Here is a 26,920-nt window from a genome sequence, read left to right as displayed (position 1 = left end):
CCTCCTCCGGGGTTCACTATATAACGATAAACACTCCATTTTGTATTCCACTTATTCGTGCTCAACCAAACAAGGCATCTACAACAAATACATAATAAGATATTAGAATCAATATACAATTTAAACTGGAGAACTGAATACAATAATTAATCAAAATATGAAACATACTTGTCTTTGAGTTTTGTTATACAAAGGGGGGCAATCCATTTTGTATTTCATGTATCCATAATTTTGATGGATTGAACTAAATATAACTTACTACACACTAACAAATGCGCTTTAATTGCTTCAGTCAAAATTTACACTAGAACACATCAAATTCATGTAATTATTTTAGTAAGAATTTAGACCATAACGCATTGAATTGCCATGGTGGGAGCCCTTTCTCAAGAGTGGGCTTTTGAAATAGAAAATCGAGCAAACTTACTCTAAGAACTTGTGACAAGGGTTAGCTAAGATAGCCTTGAAGCTATCTACATATCAAATTGTTTAGAGTAATTCAATACAATCATGTCATAGTAATTTGAATGAATAATCTTCTGCATACACGTGTGAAAACCAACATTTTGGCTGTTTGTTTCAGAGATTCATAGTGAGGAGACTATTTGTTATTGCAGAGCATGCCAAACACAATTCTATGACTATCGCTAATGCTTATGGTTTGGAGATGGTTTTTGATGCCTTCTAGGTGATTTCAGGGCTTCCTCAATTGCTCGACACTTGTAGGTGATTTCAAGGCTTCCTCAATTGCTCGATACTTCTTCGTGATCTCAAGGATTTTCAATTGCTTGTCATATGTCAAGAGGAAAGGGTTACTAGTTTCGAGCTAGAACTTCTAGGAAAAACATCTATTGTTTCTGCAACTTCTTATTTAGATAGTAGATTTCTGTACATAAGGTCGAGCTATGGAGCTTTATAACTTATTCAATTGCATCAGTAGTTAGTCGTTTCAAGCTCGCAAATATAAGTTTTCAAAAGATTTGGAAATATCGATCTTATAACGAACTTTTGTATTTTCAATGAAAGTCAAGCATAAGGTCAAGTTGTTCCCTATTTCGAAGCATTTAAAGAGGGTTTTTTCTAACAGTCCACAGTCATGAGCACACATCAACAAATCTACTAGGAATAAAGGAGATTTGGTCATATTTTATAGTACCCACAGGATTTTCTATAATTGTAGTCACAATGTTTTTCAGGTTCTTTTGGTCACAAAAGTGGTAATATTGTCTATATGTAAATTGCAGAAACATTTGGTCATTGAGTTTGATATAAATCCCATCGGCGATGATCCTATGTGGGTTAGATGGGCATATATTTAACTTTATATTTAACATGAGCAGAGGGAAATTATCTGATAACAAAGAAATTTCGCTAGGTATGAAGGCTATCAATCTTCGCAATTTTCGGTCTAGGAATTCAATGCATATTTTTGTAGTGCCACATAGGAGTGACAGGCTGACAGCTGCATACAATAGCTATGCCAATCATGGTAGCTTATGGTTTGTTGCGTTTGACAAAAACAAAAGGGCCATGGAGCATTGTGCAGGTTCGGTGGTGATTTAAACGATATTTGGAGCGTACAAAAGGATTAGGCCACCCATGCATGTGAGGAGAATCATTGTAGAAAACACTGGTCTCCTTATGTTTGTGGGCAATATAGCTCTCCTACACCTTGCTAGTTACCAAATCAGACAAAATGAATCTCATAATATAGGACTTTAGCGCATAGTTTTGGTCAACGAGTTGCCATACAAGAGAACTGCTATCTTCTTCACAAGTTTTTCCGGACGCTAATGTCGCTTATACAAACTATGAGTTGGTGATTATTTTTAGTTGGAAATTGTTTTTAGCTTAAAGAACTCCAATACAAAGGTGGCCTTCTCATAGCTATCGTGACTTCTTTCTCTGTTCGTTCCACGACTATAAAAATACTTCCGTTTTATATTTGTATGCAAACATTGATCTCCAATCTCTTCCATTCTGCTAGTAGGCATAAGCAATTGAATTAACAAATCAAACAAAATGAATCTCATAAAATAGGACTTTGACGCATAGATTTGGTCAATCAGTTTCCATTCAGGAAAACCGTTATCTTCTTCACATGCTTTTCCCGACGCTAATGTCGCTTATACAAACTCTGGGTTGGTGACTATTTTTTGTTGGAAATTGTTTTTTGGTTAAGGAACTCTGATACAAAGGTGGTCTTCTCATACCTATTGTCACTTCTTTCTATGTTCGTTCCACGACTATAGAAATCATTTTGTTTTATATTTGTATGCAAACATTGAGATCCAATCTCTTCCATTCTGCTAGTAGGCATAAGCGATTGAAACACCCAACAATGTATAAAGTCGCACAGTTGTTTGCCTACAACATCATGTTTACTTCTACACAACACAAAATTAAAGGGGTTGCGATGATATAGAAAAATGTTTTGGATTTACATCAAACACGATCTCAAAGAGTTTTTTGGAAGAAAGTTATCATTGAAGCTTCTCAGCATATCTCAAGATCGATTCCAGCAATGGAAGTGCAAATTTAAGTGAAATGTGCTTCTACAGGACTAGATCTCTACTGATGAAGGAATAATCACTCTCAGACCACCTGTGCTTGGGTTTGTGTGAGTTTGCGTCGAAATAGGTTTTACCCACAAAAGTCTCTATTGATGAAGGAGTCATCACTATTAGACCACCTATGCTTGGGTTTGTGTGAGTTTGCACCACGAAAGGGTTTTGCCCTTCTATGGACAAAGAACGCAAGCATTGAGATTTTGCACCCAAGGTGTGGGTGTGAAATCAAGAAAAGGAATTATTGTTTATTCATTGTTGCAAGTGGTAACATCCTCAAGGAGATAGATTGCTAAGGTTGGAGGGTTGTCCATGAGGTTTTGGACAACAATTTTGATTTGCACTAGTTAGGGCTTCATCTTATGCAAAGAGCCATCCTATGGTCTATCCAAATCTCAGTGAAAGAATAGCCCAGATCTTTGATGAATGAAGAGAGTTGAGACCCTAGAAAGGGAGGTTGATGACTCTTTGTTCTGGGTAGAAGTTTGAGACAAAAGGAGAACGAGAAGGGTGATGTAGTAAAGGAAAAGTTAAGGCCTGTTCTAAGGTTTGAACAACAATTGTAATTAGACCTAAGAACAGGGATATAGAGTGCATCTTATCACTATTGGTGGGTTGTTTGGAGTAGCCCTAGATTTGGACAATTTAAGGAAACAAATTGCAAAAGAAAGCGCAGGCTTGAAAGCCCTAGATTAGTCATGGTGTTGACTGTGTATGGCTAATTTTGGAATCCCTTTAGAATGCATCTTATCATTGTTGGTGGCTTGTTTGCAATAACCCTAGATCTGGACAATTTAAGTACACAAATTGCACAAGAAAGTTCAGCCTCGGAAGCCCCAAATTAGTCATGGTGTTGACTGTGTATGTGTAATTTTGGAAGCCCTGAGGGTTGAGCTTTGAAGGATGAAAGGGCAACTGGAGCATCCAGGAAGTTGACAAGTGGGTAGTCTAGAAGACTTCAAGTACAATGTTCATTAAGAGAATCAATGGGTTGTTACGAGGCAGAGTAATGGAGCCCTAGCTTAGCTTATGAAAGGAGCCATATGGTTGACAAGAGGCATATCCAAAAGTCCCAAGGAGTAGACTTCTTAATGGCGCTAGAACGCTGCCAGTGGGCAAATCCGTGAGCCAAAGTTCAGTTACACAAAAGCGGTTGTGATCATTGATAGTGGCAATTCAAGATTCAAGTTCAGTGATCAGTAGATTGGGAGACAAGGGGACCCGCCAGATGTGTTCAAGGTACATGGACTGAAAGGGCTATAGTGCATGTTGTCAACAAAAGTCAAGTGTAATTTGTTTAGGGTAGATTGGTGGTCATAGCAGATGACACCAAGCCCTAGTTGTGTCCTTATATCAAGGTTGTATGTAGGGGCCTTGATCCCTAGTATGGGAGCCCTAAGACTGTTGTATTACAGTTTGTAACATAACAAGTAGAGGGTTTTAAAAGTTAAAAATTGTCATGTGCACTAGTTGATTCACTGACGTATGTTATTTCGTTGTGAATAGTAGAAGTGTTGTCGCATTTGAGTGTGTTTGTGTTCGAGATTTTAGACTCACACCAGATTCTTAAGTGTCGTGGAAAAATCAACCAGCTTACACTTGAATTAAGCGCACACAAACCTGCCCTCCGTTGGCTAATATTATAAAAGCAACAATCATGAAAAATAAGCACTAAAGACGTGAACCTAAGTATAAATTTTCTATTACATATCAAAGTTTTAGGAAAATCTCTTGAATCTCACACACTTGAGTAAAATCATACTATAGTATGAAACCTCATGTACAAAGTTCATTAAAGGAATCAATGGGTTGTTACGAGGCAGAGTAATGGAGCCCAAGGTGTGGGTGTGAAATCAAGAAAAGGAATTAGTATTTATTCATTGAATTCCCCTGGTGGGAGCCCTCTCTCCAAAGAGAGATTTTGAAATAGAAAAACAAGCAGACTTATCCTAAGAACTTGTGACAAGGGTTAGCTAAGATAGCCTTGAAGTTATCCACATATCAAATTGTTTAGAGTAATTCAATATAGTCATGTCATAGTAATTTGAATGAATAATCTTCTGCGTACTCATGTGAGAGCCAACATTTTGGCTATTTGATTTAGAGATTCATAGTGAGGATACGATTTGTTATTGCAGTGCCTGCCAAACCCATTTCTATGACTATCGCTAATGCTTATGGTCTGCGGATGGTTCTTGATACCTTCTAGGTGATTTCAGGGCTTCTTCAATTGCTCGATAATTCTTGGTGATCTCGGGGATTTTCAATTGCCTGTGATATGTCAAGAGGAAAGGGTCACTAGTTTCAAGCTAGAACTTTTGGGAAAAGCATTTGTTGCTTCAACAACTTCGATAGCGGATTTGTGTACATAAGGTCAAGCTATGGAGATTTATAACTTATTAAATTGCATCATTAGCTAGTTATTTCAAGATCACATGTAGAAGTTTTGGAAAGATATGTAAATATCGATCTTATAATGAACTTTTGTACTTTAGATGAAAGTCAAGCATAAGGTCAAGTTGTTCCCTATTTTGGAACATTTAATGAGGGTTTTCTCTTACAGTCCACAATCATGAGCACACATCAACAAAGCTACTAGGCAAAAAGGAGATTTGGTCATATTTGATAATACCCACTAGATTTTCTATAATTGTAGTCACAATGTTCTTTAGGTTCTTTTAGCCACGGAAGGGGTGTTAAAATTGGCAAACAATGCCAATTTCACCTTAGGACAACTCATATGATGAAGATGATTATTGCGTTGTATTCATCTTTTCGAGAGGTCCAATTTTGATATAAAGATCATCTCATTCTGACAAGCAGAAATGGAATTTTGAATTTATTCTTTCTCATGGACAAATTGTCAAGGTCAGCCTCAGTCAAATGTAGGCTCATGAAGCCCAATAGATGTGTCTCCTCACCCTCAACGAAGTGTATAAATATAAGTGACCCCTCTCTCATTTGGACATCATATCAACTCATGACATCATCTTCTCTCTCCTCTCTTGATTGGTTCGTACAACTTGGAGGCTCTACTTCGCACGTGTGGAAGAAGATGAATTTCTTGATTGGTTTTGGAGGTTGAAATTTTGGAGATTAGGGCATGCGTTGACCAACGTGGACTTGGGGTATTTGTCCATGTGTTGACTTCATTTTTGTGGGCAGAATTCTGATTTCTGCATGCCACATTCATTGGCGTGAGTTTTGAGGTGTTTGGGGACTGTTTGACTATGTTGACTGTTGTGTTGACTTTCTGGTTTTACCACATAAATAAAAGCAAACTTTGACTAGGTTGACCGAGCTGATTTTGGGTTAACTTTGACTCCCTTGGCAAGTCGCATTCTTCTGCTGCTGATCGAGCTGCTTGGAGGACCTTTTGGGGCAGCTTTGACCATTCTTTATTTTCTGGTTAGGGCAACATTAACTGCTGATTGACTACTGATTTGGCAGAACTGTTTTGGGCATGTTATTCTGATATTTGTACTCTCTCTCTGTTGAACTATTGAAGAATAATAAGAAGATTTGATCAAAGGGTTTCCCCACATTGGGGTTTGTCCCTGGCATCTGCCATATCTTGTGTCCTCTTGTCTTGGCTTGTCTTTTGCACATGTTTTTATGTTCTATCTGCATTTACTATCAATGTGTTTAAGTTAATGTGCTTTCTACTAGATATAATTGGAAATTGTCGTTGGGTTGTTAAAGGAACATTGAAGTAAATTGTGCTTAACTATAGAACATACCATTGTTATCTAAAATCAACATGGTATCAGAGCTTAGGTGAAGACAATGCCCAAGCAAAAGTGAAGCAAAGAAATCACGAAGGGAAGTTGTTGGACAAGGACTTGGAACTAGTCCCAATGACAACTACATCTTTCTTCAAATCCAAGAACAAGCTTAAGGACAAATCTGACTATCATGCATGAAAGATGACTCTAGATTTGACTTTGGCAAAAAATGGTGCTATGGACTATGTCAAAGGAAGAATAGTAGAGCCTCCTTCAAATGCATTTGCTGCTGCACAAACCAAGTACAAGAAAGGTAAGGTTAACGCTAAGAACATTATTGTTGATTCTATTCATAAGCCTTTGGTTGCCTATATTTTTTATTTGGAAACATCTAAGAAGATGTATGACAAGCTAGTTGGGATGTTCAAAGTAAATAATGCAAATCAAGTTCTCTTTCTCAAGAACAATTTGAAAGACATCAAGATGGATAGAGGAGAATCCACTCAATCCTACTTCATGAGGATTACCGAGATCAATAATGATCTCCTAACTATTGGAGAAGTCATTGGTGACAGAGAGCTCACTCTTATTGCACTTGGAAGCCTTACAAGAGATTCTGATGTGTTTAACACTACCATCCTCAACAATGACAGGATTTCGGGATTTGATGAACTATTGGCTAGATGCACTCAAAAAGAAATACGGATGATGGAAAGAGACAAGCCCTCAAATGGAAACAATCCTACCGCCTCCGCCGCTCATTCTAAGAGAAGGAACAATGATGGTCCAAGGAATCAAGGATAAGGGTTCAAGTTGGGATTCAAAGAAGGAAGAAAAGGAAGATACTTCAATTGTAACAGGTTTGGCCACTTCACTAAAGAGTGTCCTCACAAGAAGGATACTCCAAGAGATGATGACAACAATAACAACAACTTCAAGGGAAATGGCAATCAAAGGAACAATAGGTTCAATAACAAAGGAAAGAGGAATGCTCCCGCTACTCAAAATGGAAATGATCGTCCTCCCAAGAAGTTGAGAAACTCCAGGTATGAAGAAGTTAATGTTGTAAAGCAAAAATAATTTTATCTTATTTCTGCCCTCACCACCGCCTCCCCTTCGAATACATTGGATCATTGGTTGATTGATAGTGGTGCCTCAAGGCACTTCACTGGGTACAAAGAAGCTCTCTCAAACTTGGTTGAAAAGAAGACGAATATGGAGATTATACTTGGGGATAATGCCACTTATCCCGTGAAAGGAATTGGGATTGTTACTCTTCACTTAAATCAAGGTCAAACCCTCCACTTACAAGAAGTGTTATATGTACCTAATATGAAAAAGAACTTGGTCTCTATTTCTGCGATGGAAGACAAAGGTTTTAAGGTGACATTCGTTGATGAGAAAGTTCGTGTTTGGCAAAGGAACCCAAGAGATGCATTCACTCTTGGATTCAGGGTTGAAGGTCTCTATCAAGTTGGAGGAAGTCCGTTGGGAGCAATGACTTGTGACACTTCTCTTCAATCCGAACTATGGCACCAGATATTTGCTCACCTTCATTTCAAAGCCTTACTTGATGTAAGGAAGATGGTCACAGGGATGCCTGAATTCAACTTGAATAATGAAGGTGTTTGTCAGGGATGTGAAGATGGAAAACATACAAGGGGACCATTCCCCTCAAGTGAAACTCAAACCACCGATATTCTTCAGTTGGTCCATTCTGATCTATCAGGTATGTTGCCCGTGACATTTCTGGGTGGATATTTGTACTATGATATTTTTGTGGATGACTTCTCTCGCAAAACATGGATCTATTTCTTAAAGAAGGATGAAGTGTTCAAATGGTTCCGCTCTTTCAAAGCCGTGGTCAAGAATCAAACAGGGAAGAAGATCAATTATTGAGGATTGATAATGGGACCGAATATGAGTCAAATGAATTCAAATACTATTGTAGAGAAGCCACTCGTGTGAAAGGAAAGACTTATGCACATGAGATGTGGATAGCCTTGACCAGTCTTTACCAGAGCTCAAATGAAAACAGAAAAATGGTCCTAAAGGAGAAACTGAAGGCCATTAAAATGGCTAAGACTGACAGTGCTACCACATACCTCACAAAGATCACTTCAGTGAGAGATGAGTTGGCAATCATAGGTGAGATCATTGCACCCACTGAGTTGGTGAGGATTGCTTTGAATGGTCTTCCCAAGACTTGCGAGAATTTTGTGGATGCCATTGTTGCATGGGAAAACCTTCCCAATTGGGAGAGGTTGTGGGATGATTGCATTCAGAATGAGATCAGAAAGAACCATCTTGGGGCAGCCAAACAGGTGGAGGAGGATGACAACGTGGCATTGTTAGCAAGAGGCAAGAAGGGCAGAGCAAAGAAGCAAGCTTCCAACAGTGGAGGCAAAGGCAAAGGTAAAGGCAAGCAAAAGAACAAGGAGAAAGACTATTCCAAAGTCAAATGTTGGAATTGTCAAAAGTTGGGACGTTATGTTGTTGTGTGTCCGGAGAAGAAGAACAAAAAAGGGAGAGACAAACCCATGGCAGCTTCTGCAGAGATAGAGAGCTTCTCAGAGACCTTTGATCGGGAGTTTGGGTTCATAGCTTGTGAGGCCACTAGTGCAGGATCACCTGCCATATAGGTTCAGAGGGAGTGTGCACTCTCCACTACTAGCAGAGCATCTTATAGCATTTGGTATGTTGACAATGGCACTTCCCGCCACATGACAGTAGTCAGAGAGTACTTCTCATAGCTTTCAGAGGATGATATTGATATGGAGGTAGTACTTGGTGATGACAGCATGGTTAGAGCAGTCGGTGTGGGGACATTGGCATTTGATAGGGAACCCAAACCTCCCTTGAAAGTGTCAGATGTTCTATATGTGCCTGGAATGAAGAAGACCCTGATATCCATCTCAGGACTTGAGGACAGAGGGTATGATGTGTCGTTTAGGAGAGGGCAGGTGCTTATATATCCTAGGGGAACTCCAGCTTCTTCAGCTAGAGTGATTGGTGTGCACCATGCCAAGGTGTACAAGTTCTCATTCCAGCCCCTAATGGCATTGAGTAGTAGCACCCGAGAGAGGACCGACAACAGATCTAACAATTCAGAGTTGTGTGAGATTTGGCACCGCAGGATGGGGCACATGTATCATGGGGCCTTGAGTACATTGCGGGAGATCACCACTGGTGTGCCAGATTTCAGTTCTTATCACCTTGATGTATGCAAAGGATGTGTTGTGGGGAAGTCTCCCAGATCCCCTTTTCCCAGCAATGACAGCAGAGCAACCGGGATCCTTGACTTGATTCATACATGTGAGTGGTCGAATGTCTCATGTATCCTTGAGTGGCTATGAGTACTATGTTTTGTTCATTGATGACCACTCCAGGAAGACCTGAATTTATTTCTTGAAGACCAAGAGTGAGGTCCTCGATCGGTTTCAAGAGTTCAAAGCTCTTGTGGAGACCCAGACAGGTAGGAAGATCAAGGTCCTCAGGTTGGACAATGGAGGGGAGTATACCCTTGGTGAGTTTGTTGATTTTTGTGCTGAGGCAGGCATTAGAAGGGAGTTCACAATTCCTTACAACCCCCAGCAAAATGGGGTTGCGGAGAGGAAGAACAGATCCATTATAGGGGCTTCCAAAGCCATCCTTCATGATCCGGGGTTAGCTTTATTTTTGTGGGCAAAGGCCTACAACATTGTTGTGTACTTGCAGAACAGGAGTCCACATCATGCCTTGGGGAATGTGACTGCGAAGGAGGCTATTTCTAAGATGAAGCCTGATGTTGAGCACTTTCGTATCTTTGGGTGCCTTGCATATTCCTATGTCCCCAAGGAGAACAGGACCAAGCTAGAGCCCACTACAAACAAGGGCATCTTTGTGGGTTATAGCGAGGCCTCGAAAGCTTATCAGATTTATATTCCTACACAAAGGAAAGTGGTTGTTAGGCAGGATGTGAAGTTCGAGGAGGAGAGAACTTTTAGGAGGTCACGAGAGTTAGAGTATCCAGAGTCACCAGACCCTCAAGAGCAGTTGAGTTAGTCATAGGGATCCAGTGGTCAGGGATCAAGAGGTACATCGATTACAGTGTCAGGTCCATTAGTGAGTAGTGGCTCTCAGAGTCAGGTGGGTGGTTCTTCGGGCAGCATGCAGGGCAGTCCACAGAGCAGTTCACAAGGTAATCCACTAATGGATAATTCACATGATACTTCAGCATCTACAGGCACAGATTCAGGCATGAGGTTAGTTGGCAGGCCTTCAGGAGTTCAAGCTTCTGATGATGATGAGGATTCTTTCACTCCGATGGGAGAAGTATGCTCAGGGAAGAGGAAGCCCAAGTGGCTTTAAGATACGTTGTGCGAGGCCACATCAGTTGCTGGGCCAAAGAGACAGGTTAGAGAGAGTAAACCACCTGAGCAGTTCTATAGTTACATGGCATTGGTAACAAGCATTGTTGACTCCGAGCCTTCTAGTTATGAGGAGGCAACCAGCCAGCAGGTCTGGAGAGAGGCCATGATGGAGGAGTATTCTTCTATTATGAAGAACAATGTTTGGGAGGTAGTGTCGAGGCCTGAAGGTAAATCAGTTGTTACTTCCAGATGGCTCTACAAGATAAAGCATGCTGCAGATGGCAACATCGAGAAGTTCAAGGCTCGATTTGTGGCGAGAGGGTTCTCACAGGTAGAGGGAGTTGACTATGAGAAGACCTTCGCTCTCGTAGCTCGGTATACATCTATTTGCTCCATTATATCGATTGCGGCAGAGATGGGTTGGAAGATCCACCAGATGGATGTGAAGACCGCATTTCTCAATGGCTTCACTCAGGAGGAGGTTTATATTGAGCAGCCGCAGGGCTTTGAGGTGCTTGGGAAGGAGTCCCATGTATGCAGATTGAAAAAGGCACTCTATGGCCTGAAGCAAGCTCCTAGAGCTTAGTACTCAAGGATTGATACATACTTGCAACAGTTGGGTTTCACAAAGAGTGAGGCTGATCCGAACCTATACTTCATTGTGGTGGGTGATGAGCCTTTCATTCTGGTGTTGTATGTTGATGACTTGATCATCACTGGTGCAGAGAGACTCATTGAGGGTTGCAAGAGAGATCTTGCTTCAGAGTTTGAGATGAAGGATATCGGCTCGATGCATTATTTTCTAGGATTGGAGGTCTGGTAGGAGGAGGGGTATTTCTTCCTGGGACAAGGGAAGTACATTGTGGATATTTTTAGCAGATTTCACATGGAGGACTCCAAAACCATGTCTACACCTATGATCACTAACTGGAAGTAGCTTCACGCTTCTGATTCCGAGTTGGTGGATCATACTCTATACAGACAGCTAATTGGTAAATTGATGTATTTGGTCAACACTCGACCAGATATATGTTTTGCAGTTAACACTGTGAGTCAGTTCATGTGCGAGACCAGGAGAGTGCACTAGGTCGCTGCAAAGCACATTCTTCGGTACTTGCAGGGGACTATGGATTTTGCTCTGGATTATAGACAGGGTGATGGAGTGAGACTGGCAGGGTACACAGATTCAAATTGGGTAGGTTGTGCTTCAGATAGGAAGAGTACTTTTGAGTGTTGTTTTGGGTTGGGTTCAGCAATTGTGTCGTGGATCAGCCAAAAACAACAGTCAGTTGCATTGAGCTCAACTGAGGCAGAGTATATGGCTGCTAGTTTGGCTAGTCGTGAGGCCATATGGCTTCGCAAGATGTTGTTTGGTCTATTTGGTCAAGCATTGAGACCTTTAGTATTTTACTGTGATAATCAGAGTTGCATAAAACTCTCGAAGAATCTAGTTTTTCATGACAGGTCAAAGCATATTTAGATCAAGTATCACTTCATAAGAGAATATGTCCAAAAGAAAATTGTCAAGCTTGAGTACATTTCCACAAATCAGCAGGTAGCGGGCATTTTCACCAAAGCCTTACCACGGGGGAAGCATGTCTACTTCAGAGACAAGATGGGAGTGGTGAGGAACACTTTCCTCGGTAAGAGGGAGTGTTAAAATTTGGGTACCAGAGGACAAGTGGTTCCCTAAGGCTTTGATCTTTGGCCTAGGGAAAAGTGTCCAAATTTATTTGTACTTTTCTCCTAAAGTGACTTTATAAGTGGTAAAGTCAATTTAATTTAAAAGTGACTTTATAAGTGGTAAAGTCAATTTAATTTAAAAGTGACTTTATAAGTGGTAAAGTTACATTCTAATTTAAAGGTGACTTTATTAAAGTCAATGAAGAATTAGAAAGTGAAAAAGTGACTATGGAAATAAAAGGCTAAGTGGGTCTTTATTTAAGTGGGTGAGTTAAAAAATAGAAAGTGAGAATTAAATGCACATTTATTCTCATCCCTAGATCTAAATGAATCTCAACCATTAGATCTTAGGGTAACCCAAAAGGTCATTTAGAGAGTAAAAGGAGAAGAGAAGAGAAAAAGATCAATTCATTCTTTCATGAGCATTTTGAGAGAAAGAGGAGAGAGCAAGGAGAAAATTTCTGAGCAGTGAGGAAGTGAAAGAGAGTAGCAAGAAGACATTTCAACAAATCAGGGCAGTAGCATTTATTGGCACACATCCCAAGGCAAAACCATATAGCAAGAAAAAGGCACAGAAATCGAGGAAGAGGGATAGCAGCAAGAGCACAACTTTCGAGGCAGGTTTTGGGCATGATTTTTTAGGCATCTGTACTGTTGAAATCTGTGTGATCCATACAACAGGGTCCAGACACGGTTTTCGAGGCAGGTCGTACAACATTTAATGTTGTTTTATTGCTGGAAACATTTTCCGTTTTGGCAGTTTGCTGATTAGCACGATTTTCGAGGCAGATTTCAAGCACATAAATCAAGATAAGTTGTAATTTGTGGTTGCTGGAATTTTTACTGTGTATTTCAGTTTCTCTGTAAAAGCATTTCAGGAAATAAAGAAGAGCTCTCAAACTGCTTTTCCCCAAGAGTTGTAGGGGGGTTTTTCCAGGGTCACATTGACCAAAAATCACTATGTTATTTTCTGTGTATGGCTGTCATAATTTTGTTGTGTTTTATTTCAGCAGTTTCAATAGTTGTGAAATCTCTAAATTTGTGTTTTTAAAAAATATTGTCATTTCCAGATTTTAGAATTTTTATCATGCTTGGATTTAAAACTAAATGCATGGAGTGATAAGGACAACTGATAACCGGAGTGGGGGTTGAAATTATTCAGAGAGGATTGATAGCTATGTTATGAAGTTGGGATTTACAAGGAGCGATGTTGAACCAAACCTATACTTCAAAGTTGAAAGGGACAGAGTCTCATTCTAGCCCTTTATGTAGATGATCTCTTTCTGACAGGTGATGGCCCTCTCATTCATAAATGCAAGAGAGAGTTGGCTTCCGAGTTCGAGATGAAGAACCTAGGACTGATGCATTATTTCCTAGGGTTGGAGGTCTAGCAAAAGCCAGCTGTGATTTTCCTTTCTCAAGGAAAATACAATGTGAAGTAACTTGAGAGATGTGGGATGGTGGATTGCAAGTCCATGACTACTCCGATGGAACTCAACTTTAAGAAGCTATGTGGAAGTGTTGTTGGGCCCGGATTGGCGAACCCTTCTGAGTATCGTAAGCTTGTGGGGGCCCTTATGTTTTTGGTCAACTCCCGTCCTAACATATGCCTCGTTGTGAACGCGTTGAGTCAATATATGGTTGAGCCTCATCACATTCATTGGATTGTTGCTAAGAATCTCTTGAGATATCTCAGGGGCACAATCCACTATAGACTGAGATACACTATCGGGAATTTGAGGCTACATTGATATACAGAGGCTGACTGGGCTAGCAGTGTGGTCGATCGTAAGAACACATTTGGGTGTTGCTTCTCTTTGAGGTCTGCTTCTATTCTTGGATGAGGAGGAAGCATAAATAGGTTGCACTAAGCACCGCCGAGGCCGAATACATTGTTGCAAGTATGGCGTGTTGTGAAGCAGTTTGGTTGAGGAAGCTCTTCAATGAGCTATTTGAGCACATGATAGATACCACTGTGATCTTCTACAACAAATAGAGAGGGATTTGCCTATTAGAGAATCCTGTGTTCCACAACTGCTTAAAGCACATTGATATCACGTACCACTTTATCTGGGATATGGTACAACGGGGAGCAATAAGGCTCCAACACATAAGGACGAATGAGCAAGTCGCAGACATTCTCACTGAGCCCTTGGGGGCATGAGGTACTTCTCGGAGCTATGAGAGACCATAGGGTGAGTGGTTCACCTTTGTTAAAATTGGAAACTAGGGCCAAACTCCACCTTGGACAGCTCATATGATAGAGATGATATTTTTATTGGATTTCTCTTTCAGAGATGTGCAAGATTGATCTAAAGATCATCTCATTAAGACAAGTATAAATGGAATTATGAATTTATTTCTTCTATGGACAAATTGTCAAGGATGGCCAGAAGTCTAATGTAGGCTCATGAAGACCAACAGACATGTCTCTTCACCCTCAACGTTGTGTATAAATAGAAGAGTCATTTTCCTCATTTGGACACTCACCAACACACATCTTTCTCTCTCTTCATGTGATTGGGTCGTACAAAATAATAGGCAGCTTGTTCTTCTCCACACATGCAAAGGTTTGATTGGTTTCTTGTTCTCTACATTGACCGAGTTGCAGCCAGGTTTGACCAACGTTGACCGGGCAGCATTTGACTTTGTTTGAATGTGTTTTTTGTGGGAAATTCTTTGTTTGGGCAGGCCACATATTCTGGAACAAAAATTGAGATTTTTTGGGCAGGTTAACCAGCCTTGATTGGAGCAAGTTTGACCGTAGCGTTGAACTGTGTTGACCAACTTTTACTGAGAATTTATGGACTGTTTTGGGCTGATTTGGATTGTCCCTAAAGATCAAGTTGATTGGGTTTGACCAAGTTGATTTGGAGGAAACTTTCTGTTGGTTTGACCAACATTGACTTTCTGGTTAGGCATCTTGTTGACTGCAGTTTGACTGGACTGTTTTGACTGTGTTTAGGCAAGTGAATTTTGTATATTGTACTCTCTGCTGAACTTTTGAAGAATAATAAGAAGATTTGATCAAATGGTTTTCCCCACGTTGGGGTTTTTCCCTACCATCCGCCAAATATTGTGTCCTCTTGTCTTGGCTTGTCTTTTGCTTATTGTTTATGTTCTATCTGCATTTACTATCAATGTTAATGTGATTGCTAATCTAGAAATTGATATTAGGCTAATAAGAAAAGCTAAAGTAAATTTCTCTTAAGCATAGAATATACCATTACTATCTAAAATTAACATGGTATCAAAGCTGAGGTAAAGACAAAGCCCAAGGAAGAATGAGAAGAGCAATCACTTAGATTTGTTGGACAAGGATAAGATTCAATGGCCTCCTCATCTTACTTCAAACCTGATGACAAGCTCCATTATAAGTCTAATTATCGTGCATGGAAGATGTCTCTTGATTTGACTTTGGAAGAGCCTGATGTTATGGACTATGTTCAGGGAAAGATTATTGAACCTCCTTCAAATGCATTGGTTGTCGCTAAGACGAAGTACAAGAAAGGTGAAGTCAAAGAAAAGAAGATCATCAAGGATTCTATTCAAAAGCATTTAGTTGCTTACATCTCCGATTTGAATACATCTAAGGAGATATATGACAAGTCGGTTGGCATGTTCAAAGCCAGCAATGCAAACCAAGTCCTCTTTCTCAAGAACAAGTTGAAGGACATAAAGAATGGAAGAGGAGAAGATATCCAATCCTACTTCATGAGGATTACCAAAATAAAAAATGATCTTCTTTCAATTGGAGAAGTTATTGCTGACAAGGAGCTCACTCTCATTTCCCTTGGAGGTCTCCCTCGCGAATGGCATGTGTTCAACCACTACTATCCTCAACAATGATCGGATTCCAGGTTTTGCTGAATTGTTGACTAGATGCATTCAAGAAGAAACAAGAATGATAGAGAGAGACATGCCTTCAAATAGGAATGATCCTACTGCATTCTCTACTCATGCTAAAAGAAAGAACAATGCAGATTCAAAGAAGTAATGTCAAGGAAGATCAAGATTCAAAGATGGAAGAAAGGGTAGATGCTTCATTTGTAACAGGTTTGGCCACTATGCTAGAGTGTCCTAATAGAAGGGATACACCCCATGATGATGACAACAAAAACTGCAACAATTTCAGGGGCAACAACAATCAAAGGAATGGCAGATTCAACAACAAAGGAAAAAGGAAAGCTCCTGCTACTCAACATGGAAATGGTCGACCTCCCAAAAGATCAAGAAACTCCAAGTATGATGAATCTAATGTTGTAGATAACAAACAAAAAGAATTTTATCTTATATCTGCCCTCTCTACTGCCTCTCCTCCAAATACCTTGGGCAATTGGTTGATTGAAAGTGGTGCCTCAAGGCACTTAACTAGGTACAAGGAGGCTCTTTCAAATCTGATAGAAAAAGATACAAATTTGGAAATCATTCTTGGAGACAATGCCACCTATCCCATGAAAGGAGTTGGGAATATTACTCTTCAATTGAATCAAGGTAACATCATTCATCTACAAGAAGTGTTATATGTACCCGATCTAAAGAAGATCCTAGTATCTATCTCGACGATGGAGGACAAAGGATTCAAGGTGGCATTCATTGATGGAAAGGTATGTGTTTGGAAAAGGAATTTCAAAGAAGAATTTACTCTTGGATTCAGGGTTGATAGCCTATATCAAGTTGGAGGAAGTCCACTAGGAGCTATGCCTTGTGACACATCTCTTCCATCCGAATTATGGCACCGAACGTTAGCTCATCTACATTATAAATCCCTACCCGATGTAAGGAAGATGGTAACATGTATGCCCAAATTTAAAGTAGAACATGAAGATGCTTGTCAGGGATATGCCAAAGGAAAACATACAAGGGGACCATTCCGCTCAAGCGATAGCAAGACTACCAACATTTTGCAATTCGTTCATTCTAATCTATCTGGTATGTTGCCCGTAACATCCTTGGGAGGATATTTATATTATGTTATCTTTGTGGATGACTTATCTCGCAAAACTTGGATTTATTTCTTGAAGAAGAAGGATGAAGTGTTCTCATGGTTCCACGCTTTCAAAGCCTTGATTGAAATTCAAACAGGGAAGAAGATCAAAATATTGAGGACCAATAATGGAATCGAATATGAATCAAATGAGTTCAATGACTATTGTAGAGAAGCTGGCATTAAGAGGGAGACTACTACATACTCATAAGAAAAATGGTGTTGTTGAAAGGAAGAATCGTTCTATTATAGAAGCCACTCGTGCCATGCTTCATGATCAAGGCCTTTCGAAGTTCCTATGGGAAGACGCTGCCAACACTATCGTGTATGTTCAAAATAGATGCCCTCGTCAAGCATTTGACTCCAAAACTCCCGAAGAAGTTTTCACTGGTAAGAAACTTGATGTTTCTCACTTTAGAATTTTTGGTATCCCCATGTATTTTCATGTGCCAAAAGAAAAGAGAAGCAAATTGGATGTATCTGGGAAGAAAGGAACATTTGTGGGCTATAGTGAAACTTCAAAGGCATATAGAATCTATGTGCCTCGTCAAAGAGAAGTGGAGATAAGACATGATGCCACCTTCGATGAAGATGCTGCCCTTGGGAAGATTAGGAACCTTCCTATTCCAAGGAAGGACAAAGAAGCAGATACAAGAAAGCAGGAGAATGGCAGGATGAGCCGATGCCCGATGTTGAAGAACCAATGGATCCCATTGATCCACCTTCCCATGAGCCCTCCTAAAAAAGGAGACCCTCATGGCTTAGGGATAGTCTCAAAGATGCCGAAAGACATATTGCACCAAGGGGGATATTTTGTGAAAGTAACAAACCGAATAGGTACCAAGGGTACTTAGCTACCATGAGCACCATTGTTCAAACTAAGCCTTGCACATTCGAAGAAGTTGTGAAGCACCAAGTTTGGAAGGATGCTATGAATGAAGAATATGTGTCGATTATGAAGAATGATGTCTAGGATGTGGTCCCTAGACCCAAGGATAAATATGTTGTCACCTCGAAATGGCTCTACAAGATAAAGCATGGAGCTGATGGAAGTGCTAAAAAGTTCAAGGCCAGGTTTGTTGCTCGAGGCTTCTCTCAAAAGGAAGGTGTGGACTATGATGAGATATTTGCACTAGTTGCCCAATATACCACCATCTGCTCGATCATTACCCTTGTTGCCTCTCGAGGATGGAATTTACATCAAATGGATGTCAAGACTGCCTCTTGCATGGTTCACTTGAGGAACAACCCGAGGGGTTCAAAGTTCTAGATCGAAAGACACATGTATGCAGGTTGAAGAAAGCCCTATATGGGTTGAAGCAAGCTCCCTGGGCTTGGTATGAGAGGATCGACATATATCTAATGAAGTTGGGTTTTACAAGAAGTGAAGCTGATCTGAACCTTTACTTTAAGGTTGAAAATGATAGACCTCTCATCTTGGTACTTTACGTGGACGATCTCTTTGTGATTGGTGCAGAACCTCTTATTTATCAATGCAAGAGGGAGTTGGCTTCTGAATTCAAGATGAAGGACCTAGGATTGATGCAATACTTCTTAGGCTTGGAAGTCTGGCAAAAGCAAGGTGAGGTTTTCCTTTCCAAGGAAAATATATTGTGAAGTTACTTGAAATATTTGGGATGGTGGATTGCAAGTCTGTGACTACTCCGATGGAACTTAACTTCAAGAAGTTATGGGGAAGTGTTGTTTGGCCCAAATTGGGAAATCCTTCTGAGTATCGTCAACTCGTGGGGGCCCTGATGTTCTTGGTGAACTCCCATCCGGACATATGCTTTGCAGTGAATACATTTGAGTCAATTTATGATTGAGCCTCATCACATACATTGGATTGTTGCCAAGAATCTCTTGAGATATCTCCGGGGGCACAACCACCTATGGACTAAGATACACTGTCGAGAATTTGAGGCTCCATGGTTATTTTGATGCTGACTGGGCTAGCAGTGTGGTGGATTGTAAGAGCACATCTAGATGTTGCTTTTCACTAGGTTTTGCTTCGATATCCTAGATGAGCAGGAAGTAGAAATCGGTTGCTTTAAGCACCGTCGAGGCTGAATATATTGTTGCTAGTATGGCCTCCTGTGAAGCTGTTTGGTTGAGGAAGCTCTTTAGTGAGTTGTTTGGGCATGTGCTAGATACCACCGTGATTTACTGTGACAACCAAAGTGGGATTCGTCTTTCTGAGAATCCTATGTTTCATGACATCTCCAAGCATATTGATATCAGGTACCACTTTATCTGGGATATGGTACATCGGGGAGCAATAAGGCTCCATCACATTGGGATTGATGATCAGGTCACATATATTCTTACAAAGCCCCTAGGGAAGGTCAAATTCTTAACCTTCTATGAACGACTTGGAGTCGTGGAGAGAACCTCTTATGAGGGTCCCGTTTGAGTTGGATATTGAACTCTGGGAGCTCTGGGGGGCTTGGGGGTACTTCTTGAAGCTATGAGCGACCATAGGGTGAGTGGTTCACCTTCCCTTAGTGGTGCGCTATGTAAAGTGGTTCACCTTCCGCTGTGATACCCCATGATGGTTGATATATGCATAGAATGAATGGTTCACCTTCTCCTATGGCATATGAGTAGGATGAGTGGTTCACCTTCTCCTGTCGATACATCCTATCCATGCAGTCTAGGACTCATGGGAAGTACCTCTTATCTGGCCAATGAGAAAGGAAATAAGGATAGGGACCATAGTACTATCGATGGATGCATTGTGTACTACCGTACTTCCTATGCTAGGATGTTTGATATTGATCTAGGATCGATGGAGACTGACTTCGGGCCAGCGGAGATTGGTATGATACACTCTCGATCATTTCTTCTTCATTATTTCTTCATGGTTCAGCAAAGCAAAGCAAGGATGACAGAGATGGTATAGAATGACAGAAGGTTTGGCAGGTGGAGTTCTCTCTAGTTGAGAGGGAGTGTTAAAATTGGCAACTAGGGCCAAACTCTACCTTGGACGGCTCATATGATGGAGATGATATTTTTATTGGATTCCTCTTTCCGAGAGGTGCAAGATTGATCTAAAGATCATCTCATTTTGACAAGTATAAATGGAATTATGAATTTATTTCTTTTATGGACAAATTGTCAAGGTCGGCCAGAAGTCTAATGTAGGCTCATGAAGCCCAACAGACGTGTCTCTTCACCCTCAACGTTGTGTATAAATAGAAGAGACATTTTCCTCATTTGGACACTCACCAGCACACATCTTTATCCCTCTTCATCTGATTGGGTCATACAAAATATAGGCAACATGTTCTTCTCCACACGTGCGAAGGTTTGATTGAGATTTTTGTTCTCTGCGTTGACCGAGTTGCAGCCAACTTTGACCAACGTTGATCGAGCAGTGTTTGACTACCTTTTTTGTGGGAAATTTTCTGTTTGGGAAGGCCACATATTATGGCACAAAAATCGAGATTTTCTGGGCAAGTTGACTAGCATTGATTGCAGCAAGTTTGACCACAGTGTTGACCTGCGTCGACCAACTTTGACTGATAATTTCTGGACTGTTTTGGGCTGATTTGGATTGTCATTGAAGGCCAATTTGACTGGGTTTGACCAAGCTGATTTGGAGGAGACTTTCTGGTGGTTGACCAACACTGACTTTCTAGTTAGTGCATCTTGTTGATTGCAGTTTGACTGGACTATTTTGACAGTGTTTGGGCAAGTGAATTTTGTATATTATACTCCCTCTCTCTGCCGAACTTTTCAAGAATAATAAGAAGATTTGAGCAAAGGGTTTTCCACACGTTCAATTTTTTCCCTAGCATCCACCAAATATTGTGTCCTCTTGTCTTGGCTTGTCTTCTGCTTATTATTTATGCTCTATCTACATTTACTATCAATGTTAATGTGATTGCTAATATGGAAAATAATATTGAGCTAATAAGAAAAATTGAAGTAAATTGCTCTTAAGTATAGAACATACCATTGTTATCTAAAATTAACAACCTTCCCCTAGTGGTGCGCTTGATACAGGGTGAGTGGTTCACCTTCTCCTGTGATACCCCTTTATGGTTGACATGTGTGTAGGGTGAGTGGTTCACCTTCCCCTACCCGGACACTTGCATGTAGGGTGAGTGGTTCACCTTCCCCTACGATTGACATATGCATAGGATGAGTGGTTCACCTTCTCCTATGGCATATGAGCAGGATGACAGGTTCACCTTCTCCTGTTGATGCCCTGGCATACATCCTACCCATAAAGTCTAGGACTCATGGGAAGTACCTCTCATCTGGACAATGAGTTGGGAAAAGATGGTTAGGGACCATAGCACTACCAATGGACGCATCATGTATTGTCGTACTCTCTATGACTAGAATGCATGGTGTTCAACAACTTGATCTGGGATCAAGGACTAACTTCTGTCAGTAGAGAGTGGTATGATGTTATGACTCACTGTCGATCACTTCTTCATTATTACTTCATGGTTTAGCAGAGCAGTGCAGAGCAGAGCAGGGTTGTTATGACAGAGATGGTCCGGGATGACAGGATGGCATGATGACAGATGGATTGGCAGGTGGAATTCTCCCTAGTTGAGAGGGAGTGTTAAAATTGTAAACTACGGCCAAATTATCTGATAAGAAGGAAATTTCGTTGGGTATGAAATCTATCAGTCTTCGCAATTTTCGGTCTAGGAATTCAACACATATTTTTGCAATTTCACATAGGAGTGACAGGGTGACAACTATATATAATAGCTTTGTTAATCATGGTGGCTTACAGTTTGTTGTGTCTAAAAAAATAAAATAGCCATGGAGAAGTGTGCAAGCTAGGTGGTGATTTCAACGATATTTGGAGCCTACAACAAGATTAGGTCACCCATGCATGTGATTTGGAGCCTACAACAATGGTTTCTTTATGTTTGTGGGCAATATAGCTCTCGTACACCTTGCTAAACTTGCTAGTTACCAAATCAAACAAAATGAATCTCATAAAATAGAACTTTGACGCATAGTTTTGGTCAACGAGTTGCCATACAAGAAAATTGTTAACTTCTTCACAAGTTTTTCCCAATGCTAGCGTCGCTTATACAAACTCTGGGTTGATGATTATTTTTTGTTGGAGATTGTCTTTAGCTTAAAGAACTCCAATACAAAGGTGGTCTTCTCATGCCTATTGTGACTTCTTTCTTTGTTCGTTCCACGACTATAAATATCATTCCAGTTTACATTTGTATGTAAACACTGACCTCCAATCTCTTCCATTCTGCTAGCAGGCATAAGCAATTGAAACACCCAACAATTTATAAATCCGCACAGTTGTTTGGCTACAATATCATGTTTACGTCTACACAACACAAAATTAAAGGGGTTGCGGTGATATAGAAAAATGTTTTGGATTTACATCAAAAACGATCTCAAAGAGTTATTTGGGAGAAAAGTATAATTGAAAGCGTCTCAGCATATCTCAGTTTGATTCTAGCGATGGAAGTGAAAAGTTAAGTGAAAAGTGCTTCTACAGGACTAGATCTCTACTGATGAAGGAGGCATCAATGTCAGACCACCTATGCTTGGGTTTGTCTGAGTTTGCACCACAAAAATGTTTTTCCTTTTGTAGGAACAAAACTCAATCATTGGGATTTTGTACCCAAGGTGTGGGTGTGAAATCAAGAAAAGGAATTATTATTTATTCATTGTTGCATGTGGAGAACCCTTAGAGGAGAAAGGGTGACATAAGGCTATGATGAAGGGTCTTGATCCAATGAAGAAATTAATTTTCCTTAAGTTAAATGGGGTTTGTCTTGGGACTTAGTACACAAGTTGTGGGTGTGAAATCAAGAAAAGGAATTATTATTTATTCATTGCTGCAAGTGGAAAACCCTTAGAGGAGCAAGGGTGACCTAAGGCTACGATCAAGGGTCTTGATCAAATGAAGAAATGAATTTTCATCAACTTATTTGGGATTTTTCTAGAAACTTCAAGTCGGCCAAGGCTTGGAAAGACACCTTTCGAGGGAAAACTCTACCCTCATGAGAAAACTATAAGAAGGGAAGTTGTGAAACTCATTTGATTATACAACAAGTGCAATTCTTCTCGAGTGAGGACTGATCCAAGGAAGTTGCATACCTCAAGAAGCCAAGCTAGATAAAGAGCAAGAAGAAGGGTTTCGTGTTTGTCCTTTTGTCTCATGCTCTAGTTCAGGTTCAAGGAGGATGCTCTTTGAGTTTGGTGAGGGTTTCAGTGGGCAAGTCAGTGCATCCAAGTAGTGGAAGAGACTTGTGGAAAAGGGTTGAAAGTCCTGGGTCAATAGCAGTGGTACTTCTGTGATCTAGCCGCAAACTCTTGTACCTTAATAGAGGGACAAAACACCTAGAATAAGCTTGTTTTGGTATGTTGTGAGGATTGGAGGAAAGTTGGAGTAACGTCGCATGCCTTAGAGGACCAATGCAACAAGTACATGTCTAGAAGAAGGGTACCGCAGGTCTGAGGTAACCCTAGATTTGGGTCGCAAAGATCTATAGCAAGGTCTAGGATATCAGTCAAGAAATGGATCAAAACGGTGGATAATTGGAGTCTAAGTGGTAGCGTCCTCAAGCAGGTAGATTGCTAAAGTTGGGGGGTTGTCCATGAGCTTTTGGACAAGAGTTTTGATATGCACTAGTTAGGGATTCTTCCTATGCATAGAGTCATCATATGGTCTGTCCAAATCTCAGTGAAAATAGAGCCCAAATCTTTGATGAATGAAGAGGGTCGAGACTCTAGAAAGGGAGGCAAATGACTCTTTCCTGTGGGTAGATGTTTGAGATGGAAGGACAACGAGAAGGGTGATGTAGTAAAGTAAAAATTAAGGTTTGTTCAAAGGTTTGAACAACAGTTATAATTAACCCTAAGAACAAGGATATAAAACGCATATTATCACTGTAAGTGGGTTGTTTCGAATAGCCCTAGATCTGGACAATTTAAGGAGACAAATTGCAAAGGAAAGGGCATCCTTGGAAGCCCTAGATTAGTCATGGTGTTGACTATGTATGGGTAATTTTGGAATCCCTTAGAATGCATCTTATCATTGTTGGTGGGTTGTTTGCAATAGCCCTAGACTTGGACAATTTAAGGAGACAAATTGCAAAAGAAAGGGCAGTCTCAGAAGCCTAGATTAGTCATGGTGTTGACTGTGTATGGCTAAATTTGGAAGCCCCAAGGGTTGAGCTTTGAAGGATGAAAGGGAAACGAAGAAGGCTAGATGTGGTGTGACTTAGGAGCAGCATTTTGGAGTATCCATTATGTTGAAAAGTGGGCAGTCTAGATGACCTCAAGTACAGTGTTTATAAAATGAATCAATGGGCTCTTAGGAGGCACAGTAAGGATCCCTAGTTCAGCTTATGAAAGGAGTCATATGGTTGAAAAGAGGGCATATCCAGAAGACCCAAGGGGCAAACTTCTTAATGGAGCTAGAAGGTTGCTAGTGGGCACATATGTGAGCCAAAGTTTTTTGGCACAAAAGGAGTTTTGATCATTGATACTGGCAGTTGAAGATGCAAGTGCAGTGATCAGCAAATTGGGAGGCAAGAGGACCCGCCAGATGCGTTCAAGGTACATGGACTAAAAGGGCTATAATGCTTGTTGTCAACAAGTAAGTCAAGTGTACTTTGTTTAGGGTAGATTGGTGATCATAGCCGTTGACACCAAGCCCTAGTTGTATCCTTACATCAAGGTTATATGCAAGGGTAGTGATCCCTAGTATGGAATCCCTAAGAAAATTGTGTTATAGTTTGTAATATAAGTAGAGGGTTTAAAACATTAAAAATTGTCATGAGCATTAGTTGACTCACTGATGTATGTTATTTCGTTGTGCAAAGTAGAAGTGTTGTCGCATTTGAGTGTGTTTGTGTTCGTGATTTTAGACTCTAACCAGATTCTTGAGTGCTGTGGAAAAATCAACAAGCTTACACTTCAATTAACCATACGCATACCTGCCCACCCTCAACTAATATTATAGTAGCAGCAATCATGAAAAATAAGCACTAAAGATGTGAACGTAAGTATAACTTTTCTATTTCTTTCATATCAAAGTTTTAGGAAAAATTCTTGAATCTCAAACACATGAACAAGATCATACTACCTCGAAACCATTACAAAAGGATAAATCGTTGTGAAAAAAGCAAATATTTCAATTGTATTAAAGGACAATAGTATTTTGTAGGAGAAATGTATGGCTCACCTATCCTTTGTGCCAAGTTTGTATAATTTCTAGTGTATCTTCATTACTTCACCTTTGTAGATTATACAATTGTAGTCATTCACTACATAGAGAAGATCATTATAATTGATTATGAGAGCATATATAGCACATAATAAATTGAATAAAAAAAAAGTAGAGTCACAAATTAGCAAAAGATACTTTTAAATGAAATGCACCGCATATAGGTATGTTAACTCACCTTCATTTATGAACAATAACCTCCATGTTCTTTGTTTGCTTCCTTAATTTATTTCTCTATCTGCTTCATTCATTTCCTTTTCCACACCCAACAAATGAAACCAAGACCAAACTACAAAAAACGTGAAAAAAAGGAAAACAAAGGAAAACGAGTAAAACACACCCTACAAATGAAACCAAGACCAAACTACAAAAAATGAGAAAAAACAAAAAAAGGAAAATAAGTACAACTCAAAGCATGGCCATGCTCAAACTCAGAAAACAAACCATGCAAAGAAGAACAAAGAAAAATTGCAAATATCCCCTTTGCACATCATTTCTCCTACAATGTGCTCTCCTTTGCTGAAAAGAAAAAAAGTGGGTTGAATAATGTTAAAATAAACAAACAATTAAGAATGGTAAGCATATTTCAAAACCAATAATTATTCATAATAGAAAACTCACCTCCACTAGAGTTTGTTTTATAACAATGGGCATTCTCTTTTGTATTCCACTTGTTCGTGCTCATCAAAACAAGCCATCTACAATAAATACAAAATAAGATATCAGAATCGTTATATAAGTTAAATTAAAGAGTCGAACGCAATAATTAACCGTAATAAGAAACACACATTTTTTTAACACTGTTATATAAAGGGGACATCCCATTTTGTATTTCAAGTATTCATGCACAATGGAATAAGCCATTTTCACTAGATAAAGGAAAAATATTAGATTTCTAATGGAATTTAAACTAGAGAGTTTGAAGGTATGAACTTGTCATGCAACTTAGTTCGATTCCAGTTATATTTTGTGCTATATCTCAAAAAAATATAAATTTTATAAACTAGTTGTACTTCTACTACGAGTAATGCAAACAATGTTTTCATAAGATGTAATTTTTTGCGGAAAAGGAATCTAAGCATATCTAAACATGTAGAACACACAAAATACCAGGGTCCACAAGGCAGTAGTGTTGTATGTTAGCACGTCGGTTGATTGGTCGAACAGTCATTATGCTTGTCTGCTCGACCTTACCCATCTCCTCTACAAGGCACGTTGTGTGGGGGTGTGCATGTGATGTGGGGCAAGAAAACATGCGTTGCACCATTCCTAGACACTACAAGGCACGTTGTGTGGGGGTGTGCATGTGATGTGGGGCAAGAAAACATGCGTTGCACCATTCCTAGACACTGCATCTATAGTCACTCACTGCA

The 26,920-nt window shown here is 40.0% G+C and overlaps 1 long non-coding RNA gene across 1 annotated transcript; it reads right to left on the bottom strand.

The window, feature by feature from the left end:
• Nucleotides 1-26,247, bottom strand: LOC149208022 (uncharacterized). Its single transcript, XR_016252059.1, has 4 exons — nt 26,169-26,247; nt 25,726-26,066; nt 25,506-25,587; nt 1-78 (listed from the first exon to the last, which is right to left on the bottom strand). It is a non-coding gene; the product is annotated as an uncharacterized LOC149208022 (long non-coding RNA).
• Between the last annotated feature and the right edge of the window lie 673 nt (nt 26,248-26,920).

Source organism: Pinus tabuliformis, chromosome 1_2 (assembly GCF_031772625.1).
Source record: "Pinus tabuliformis cultivar Carrire ecotype Pingquan chromosome 1_2, CPIR1, whole genome shotgun sequence".
NCBI classification, from domain to species: domain Eukaryota; kingdom Viridiplantae; phylum Streptophyta; class Pinopsida; order Pinales; family Pinaceae; genus Pinus; species Pinus tabuliformis.
Note: the sequence above shows the minus strand (reverse complement) of the source record. Positions and strands in the feature narration are given on the sequence as shown.